This window comes from Schistocerca nitens, chromosome 9, assembly GCF_023898315.1.
Source record: "Schistocerca nitens isolate TAMUIC-IGC-003100 chromosome 9, iqSchNite1.1, whole genome shotgun sequence".
NCBI classification, from domain to species: Eukaryota; Metazoa; Arthropoda; class Insecta; order Orthoptera; family Acrididae; genus Schistocerca; species Schistocerca nitens.
The window spans coordinates 168,488,492-168,497,252 of record NC_064622.1 but is presented as its reverse complement, the minus strand read 5'-3'; positions in this window follow the sequence as shown (position 1 = coordinate 168,497,252).

The following is an 8,761-nucleotide window of genomic DNA, read 5'->3' as shown; positions in this document are numbered from 1 at the left end:
GTATATTGAGCAAGCAGTAAAGGAAACAAAAGAAAAATTCGGAGTAGGTATTAAAATCCATGGAGAAGAAATAAAAACTTTGAGGTTCGCCGATGACATTGTAATTCTGTCAGAGACAGCAAAGGACTTGGAAGAGCAGTTGAACGGAGTGGACAGTGTCTTGAAAGGAGGGTATAAGATGAACATCAACAAAAGCAAAACGAGGATAATGGAATGTAGTCGAACTAAGTCGGGTGATGCTCAGGGAATTAGATTAGGAAATGACACACTTAAAGTAGTAAAGGAGTTTTGCTACTTGGGGAGCAAAATAACTGATGATGGTCGAAGTAGAGAGGATATAAAATGTAGACTGGCAATGGCAAGGAAAGAGTTTCTTAAGAAGAGAAATTTGTTAACATCGAGTATTGATTTAAGTGTCAGGAAGTCGTTTCTGAATGTATTTGTATGGAGTGTAGCCATGTATGGAAGTGAAACATGGACGATAAATAGTTTGGACAAGAAGAGAATAGAAGCTTTCGAAAAGTGGTGCTACAGAAGAATGCTGAAGATTAGATGGGTAGATCACATACCTAATGAGGAAGTATTGAATAGGATTGGGGAGAAGAGAAGTTTGTGGCACAACTTGACCAGAAGACGGGATCGGTTGGTAGGACATGTTCTGAGGCATCAAGGGATTACCAATTTAGTATTGGAGGGCAGCGTGGAGGGTAAAAATCGTAGATGGAGACCAAGAGATGAATACACTAAGCAGATTCAGAAGGATATAGGATGAAGTAGGTACTGGGAGATGAAGAAGCTTGCACAGGATAGAGTAGCATGGAGAGCTGCATCAAACCAGTCTCAGGACTGAAGACCACCACAACAACAACAAGTAGTGTGTAAGCATAGAGACTGATGACCTTAGCAGTTAAGTCCCATAAAATTTCACACACACACACACACACACACACACACACACACAGTACCTGACGTGGAACATTGTGAATTAATGCGTTTTAAGCGATCTTTATCAAACCCAAAGCTCTTCCTGAATGTGGAGATTCACTAATGTCAAAACGATCCTCCTTAACATGAGAAAACCACTTTCTTGGGGGTGCTCTGTCCAGTGACGTTATCCCCATATACGGCGCCGATTTTTCGAGCTGCCTCCGCTCCTGTCACCAGTTTACTGCACTCAAACAGAAGAATACGTCGGAAATGTTCCGATTTCTCCATTTGACACTGCATTTTCTAGCGTCCACAGCTCCAATGACTATCTCCAGATGACAAAACGACAATTTGTAAACTCAAATAGTAACAGCGAAGTACAAACAAGAAATTACAATCGATAAAGAAACCCATAACACCCGGAATACCAACAGTATGAACTGATGCACCAGCCTAATACTTTTGATCAGGTAGTGTAGGTAATTTAATGTAATCCAGATCGCACATTAAGGACGGCGCTTCACTTGGTGAAGATCATTCATACAGCAGCAACCAGCACCATTGCGCTGTCCGTTACGTTGCCCACAGGTGTCCTCCACCTCGGCGCTACCGGTCGCTAGCCCGGGTGCGGAGACCAAGGCAGAGCCATCGTCAGACGGCGGAAAAGGAGTCGTGGGCGGCGGTGCCGAAGTCTTGAGTGCTGGCGACGACGTCGGCCAAGTCATGGCAGACACCGTCATCAACATGGCCGTCGTCTTCCTCAGCGGCGCGATGAGCTTCATGGACAAGATACAAGGCTGATTCTCCCGACGACAGCAGTCATCTCGAAATGTCCGCACCACACCTAATACTTGTGTGTGTTATATCTGCAACGTCCGTCTATTTATGCATACCACTGCTTCATTTGCACAGTAACGATTCTTGTCGCCAGACGTGTTACCTATCCACTGTACCCTATTTCTGCTTCGTTGGTTCACCCAGCATCCCACATCGGATGTCAAGTACGTCATAATCACATCAGATCTCACTCGATGAAAAACTCTCGAATTTCATCAACAGTGTACGCTGGGAGAGTCTACATTCACGGATAAGGTCTCACTTTTTTAACATTGTGGCTATGCCCATCAATAAATCAAAAACATTTACAAACTCCTTCTGTGTTGCTGCTGCCCGGCTCTAGAATAAGCTACCCTGAACTCTGCGGATAATTCAGCGTCCTCTTCGATTTGAGGAAAAAGCAGAAGCATTTCCTTTTGGTTAATTTCATATATTTTCCCTAAAAATTAACACATTTGGCCAGCAAAACAAATCCTTAAATTTTCTCTATTTATGCCTGTTTCTCTCTTTCTTTCTCTGTCAGGCTCTTCGTTACATATGTTCCATGACGTTCCTCTTTGTCACCCTTTCTCTTCCGCACATAGCTGCTAGTTCTCTCAGATTGTCTACCAGACTGTGCTCTGCCTCTGTTGTTCTACTTTTCATGAACTAATACAAACTGTACTTATTTCTGAAAGAGCTAGTACAATTTTCTAACATTATCATTATGTCTAACAATAAATGTTATATCCCACATTAAATGTAACATGTGTGTCATTATGTAAACATTTTGAAATATGTAGAATGCCTTGTTAGATGTAAGAAAAGATACAACGTTGTTAATCTTGTCTGGATAAATAAATCAATAAATAAGATAACTATAACCAAAATGCTACTACCTTTCTCAGCGAAGAGTTACATTATTTTTGTGATGACGTCTTCTAGAACATAAGGAATTTTGACGTCATTGTTAACATACTGTTCAGTTGTCTCCCTCCTTAAGCGTGTGTAGCGTTCACTGTCCATCTACTCACTGTTATCGGGGGCGAAAGGGGCAGGTTTGGAGCATATTCTCTAATGAGTCCTTCCTGCTTGTCGTCACGTTTTCATCTACTTTACAGGAAGTAGACAAACACACCACTGATTTTACTCAATCCGTAGGATTCTGTGTAGATTATGCGAAAGAACTTGCCCTGCTTCAAACAGCCGTTTATCGTAGGACGCTGAAGCAGCGAAATATTCGAAGTAATCTGAAAGTTGTGCCGGTCATTCGCGTTTATGAGAAGGGTCGTTGGACATAGGCATATAATTACAGGCCAACATTGATATATTTCGCCACAGACACCTACTGAACAAGATTCAGTTTAAGAAATAACAAATCAGGTGCTGACAGGATTTAGGACTTCGTTGCAGTTATTAAAGCGGTAAATTTCACGATCGATATTTGCGTATAAGTGATCTGCTGGATAACATCGGAAGCTCCGTAAGGCTATTCACAAAATTAAAATAGAATAAAAAAAGAAGAAGAAGAATATTAACGTCCCGTCAGCATCGAGATCATCAGAGACGGAGCACAAACTCCGATTCTTTCAAGGACAAGGAAGGAAATCGGCCGTGCCGTTTCAAAGGAAGCACTGTGTCATTTACCTGGAGCGTACGGCGTAAAGAATTTTACTTTATGGAAGACTTTGTATGTGTCTCTCCAAATAGGCACCTCCTCTGTTACCACAGATGACGGTCCTCATGTCATTGTTACCATTTTTACTGAGAATGCAGCTGCTTTCACTGCCCAGCGTGACATGCATGAGGTTTCTGATAAAGTTCACTAACATGCAATCTTCTACAGATGTACTCTGTGCAGAGAACAATATGTGGGATGTAAATCCGTTGTCTTGAGGCGGTAATGATCTGTTAGCGAAGAACTGATACTACTTAAAGGACTGATTTTTTTCACTTTTTTGGAATGCCGCTAGTATTTATTCTATTAGAATATGAGAAACTGCGATTTTCAATCTTTGTCCACCGTCTATTTAACAATCCACATGTCATTAATAATTTCATAAGTTCACTCTCTAAACATGAGTAATAATCACACATTTACTTATTCTTTGGACCATGCTACACTTAACATTTCTTAATATAATTGAAATACAACCGATTGCAGCAGACAACATCTTCCTGCCTCATGACCGCTCGTTCCTGGGTGATTGGGCAGCGCAAACCACTTCGCTTGGGCACACAAAATAGATGGAATCCGACGATACCCGAAATACTTCGTCTCCTTTTCTTTTAATTTTTGTTCTTCGTTTTGTTTATTATTATGAGTTTTTAAATATGTGAACGATCGTCTGTTATTTAAAGATGCCTATATTTGAATTTCAAGAAACTTTTAATGCATAGTTTATATAATAATTATTATGATAGAAAGTTAGCGTTTTGGCGCGCTGCCTCCTAACACAGCAGCCATCATAGTGATGGACTCAACTGCTTAATGCTGCAATCTCAACTGCTCAAAGGAGAGAATCTTGGAGCTGGATATGATGGCTGCTGAATTCACAAATACTACAAATGGAGAAGGAAAAAACAGAAAAAGTAAAGCAGCATAGTCGGACGCGGATTTGAACCGTTGTTCTTCTGAATGTGAATCCAGTGTGCTAAGCACTGTGCCACCTCTCTCGGTTAATTAGGAATGTAGTGTGGGTAATAGGCGTGTAGCCAGTTTCGCTGCTTCAAGACATTTACATAATTTCTAACTGTAATACTTATCTTATGTGTTAAATGTTTAACATTACATGATATTTCTTATTGGGTAGATTATGACGGCATTAAAATCTTTAAGTCTGGTCAGTAATTACACCCGTAGACAAAAACATCCTCCGCCATTGGTTAGAACCCCGCTACCGCTTAAATTTTGAATAAAAATCATCAGCATTGGCGCCGAAGACTTTCAGCCTAAGAAGTCACCCCCATTCTGCCAACGGCCTTGTCAAAAAGGGCAGAGAAGCAGACAGGTTCAGGGCACTCTCTTGCTCTTGTGGTCGGAAACTGCCCCTAAAGATTCAACAATTATCAACAGAACGAGGACGCAGAAGGCAAAGGAAACCACTCCATTAAAGACACACTATCTGTATCAAATGGCTCTGAGCACTATGGGACTTAACTTCTGAGGTCATCAGTCCCCTAGAACTTAGAACTACTTAAACCTAACTAACCTAAGGTCATCACACACATCCATGCCCGAGGCAGGATTCGAACCTGCGACCGTAGCGGTCGCGCGGTTCCAGACTGTAGCGCCTAGAACCGCTCGGCCACGCCGGCCGGCACACTATCACTATCCAAAGGTCATGTGGTCTGTAATTGAAAAAAGTGTCATGATGATCTTTCCATTGGCAAAAGATTCTGACATAGTCCTACTTTTGGATCTCCAGGAGGGGACTGCCAAAGAGGAGGTGACTATGAGAAAAAGGTTCAATACCAATAAAAGGACAACGTCCTACGAATCTGGGCGCGGAATGTCAGACGTTTGAAAGTGGTAGGGAAGCTAGAAAATGGAAATGCAAAGGATCAGTCTATGTTTAGTGGGGGATCAGTGAAGTGAAATGGAAAGAAGACAAGGATTTCCGGCCAGGTGAGTATAGGGTAACAACAGCAGAAAATGGTATAACAGGAGTAGGGTTCGTTATGAATAGGAAGGTATGGCAGAGAGGGTGTTACTGTGAACAGCTCAGTGGTAGGGTGGTTGTCATCAGAATAGACAGCAAACCAACACCGACAGAAAGGGCAATACAGTACTTAAAGGGAGACGAAAATCTAATAGTCGGGGGAGACTGGAATGCAGTTGTAGGGAAAGGAGTAGAAGAAAAAAATTGCGGGAGAGTATGGGCTTGGTAGTAGGAATGAGAGAGGAGAAAGACTGATAGAGTTCTGCAATAAATTTCAGCTAGTAACAAGAATACTCTGTTCAAGAATCACAACAGCAGGAGGTATACAAGGAAAACGCCAGGAGATACTGGAAGATTTCATTTAGATTACATCATGGTCAGGCAGTCCGCCACCGACAGCTGAGTGGCTTGCTAGCACGGTAGCTAAGAGTGTTCGGTTAGAGGGTTTAGCTACCCTCTGTAATAAAAGACCGAGTAAACGGATCAACGGACAAACTGAAAGATTATCATCGGACGTCCGCCACGAACAAATTCAATGAACGATATATAGAACAAAATGAGGCAAAAAAAAGTGGTCAGTGCGCCAGAATGTCAATCCTAAGGGCCCGAGTTCGATTCCCGGCTGGGTCGGAGATTTTCTCCGCTCAGGGACTGGGTGTTGTGTTGTCCTTATCATCATCATTTCATCCCCATCGACGCGCATGTCGCCGAAGTGGCGTCAAATTGAAAGACTTGCACCCGGCGAACGGTCTACCTGACGGGAGGCCCTACTCACACAACATTTTATTTTTATGGTCAGGCAATATTGGATTGTAAGGCTTACCTAGGAACAGATATAGACTCAGATCACAATGTAGTGATGATGAAGAGCAGGTTGAAGTTTAGACTAGTCAGAAAGAGTGTACAAAGAAGTGGAATACAGAAGTACTAAGAAATGAAGAGGTACGTTTAAAGTTGTCTTAGGCTATAGACACAATTGAGATGGAATGAACAACTCTAAAGAGGGCAGTCACGGAAGTTGTAAAGAAAACCGTAGGTGCATAAAAGACAACTGCAAAGAAATCATGGGTAACAAATGAAATACTTCAGCCGATCGATGAAAGAAGGAAGTACAAAAATGTTCAGGGAAATTCATGAATTCAGAAATACAAGTCGCTTAATAATGAAATAAATAAGAAGTAAAATGCATGAAAAATGTGAAGAGATCGGAAAAGTAAGTGCATAGAAAAGTCAGAACAGCCTTCCGTGAAATTAAAATTAAGAGTGGTAATTAAACTGCTACAGTATTAGAATCAGAATTTAAAAAAAACCTTTGGGAGACTTAAGATCAAATAAGGGAGAACGGAAAGATAACATTCTATCAGAATTTCTAAAATCATTGGGGGAAGTAGCAACAAAAAGACTATTAACGTTGGTGCGTAGAATGTTTGGGTCTCGCGATATACCATCTGAATCGGAAAAATATCATCCACACATTTCCGAAGACTGCATGAACTGACAAGTGCGAGAGTTATCACACAATTCAGGTTAACACAGCTCATGCATCCAAGTTGCTGACAACGATAATACACATAAGAATGGAAAAAAAATTGAGGATGTGTTAGATGACGATCAGTTTGGATTTAGGAAAGGTAAAGGCACCAGAGAGACATTTCTGACGTCTTTGTTGATAATGGGAGCAACGTCAAAGAAAAATCAAGACAAGTTCATAGGACCTGTCGACCTGAAGAAAGCGTTCGACAATGTCATATTATGGCAGATGTTCGGGATTCTGAGGAAAATAGGGGTAAGCTATACGGAGAGATGGGTAATATGCAAATGTACAAGAACTAAGAGGGAGTAATAAGAGTAGAAGACGAAGAACGAAGTGTTCGGATTAAGAAGGGTGTAGGACATGGCTGTAGACTTTCACCTTTACTGTTCAAGCCATACATCGAAGAAGTAATGACGGAAATAAAAGAAAGGTTCAAGAGCGCAATTAAAATTCAAGTTGAAAGGATGTCAATGATACGATTCGCTGATGACAGTGCTGTGATCGGTGATAGTGAAGAATGTAAGTAGGCTGTTTAGGTTTTTTTATTGGTAACGCCTCCTCTGTATGAAAATCACTGGCTGTGCTGTGTGCAGTCTGTGGCTGCTTTGCATTGTTGTAATACTCGCCATTGTAGTGTTAGGCAGCTGGCTGTGAACAGCGCGTAGCGTTGCGCAGTTGGAGGTGAGCCGCCAGCAGTGGTGGATGTGGGGAGAGAGATGGCGGAGTTTTGTAATTTGTCATGAACTGCTATATATATTATGACTATTAAGGTAAATACATTGTTTGTTCTCTATTAAAATCTTTCATTTGCTAACTATCCCTATCAGTAGTTAGTGCCTTCCATAGTTTGAATCTTTTATTTAGCTGGCAGTAGTGGCGCTCGCTCTATTGCAGTAGTTCGAGTAACCAAGATTTTTGTGAGGTAAGCGATTTGTGAAATGCATAGGTTAATGTTAGTCAGGGCCATTCTTTTGTAGGGATTTCTGAAAGTGAGATTGCGTTGCGCTAAAAATATTGTGTGTCAGGTTAAGCACAGGCCTGTATAATTGTTAAAAAGGGGACGTTTCATATGTATAATTGTTAAAAAGGGGACGTTTCATATGTCGACCCTTAGCCGAGGATACCTCACTGGAATCTTCTGATTTTTTTCTTGTAGTTTGAGTAATTAGTGTAGCTTTTGTTTATTGCTAGCGCGTAATTATAGAGAGAATTTCCTTTGTAGTTGTAGTTTTTCATTGTTGTACAGTAAAGCAGTTGTGGCATGCATGTAGATTTGCAGCAAGTATTTCGCAGCTGCGCTTGCAATTAACTAGATATTATTTTCAGTGCTATGTTAATGTGTTCCCCTATTTTTGCTCTTCAAATTGTGTTTTTCTGTGTTGTCGTGTGAAATATTGTGACAATAATGGCGTGTGAAAAACGTAACACTAGGCTCCAAAGTAAATTGAGAAATGACAGCGAAGACGAAAGCAGTGTGTTAGCGCCACCGTGTAATGAATTAACTAATGTTCAAAGTAGTAATTTGGTAATTGTGCATAGGGAAATGGAGCGGGCGGCAAACAATGGCGTAGGCAGTGAAACAGGTAGTGAACAGGGAAGCATTATCGATCGATCGGTCGGCAGCAGCTCGTCTCAGGAATACGAAATGACAGGACACAATCTTGCAAATACTGCAGATTCAGGTTTTGGGGCCTCACCGTTTTCTCAAATAAGTCAAAACACATTTTCTGCTTGTCAAAATGTGAATGCTGCCGGTGCACATGCACTGCCGAAATGCATAGAGGAACAGATTCCAGACACTAATACATTATTACTGCAATTA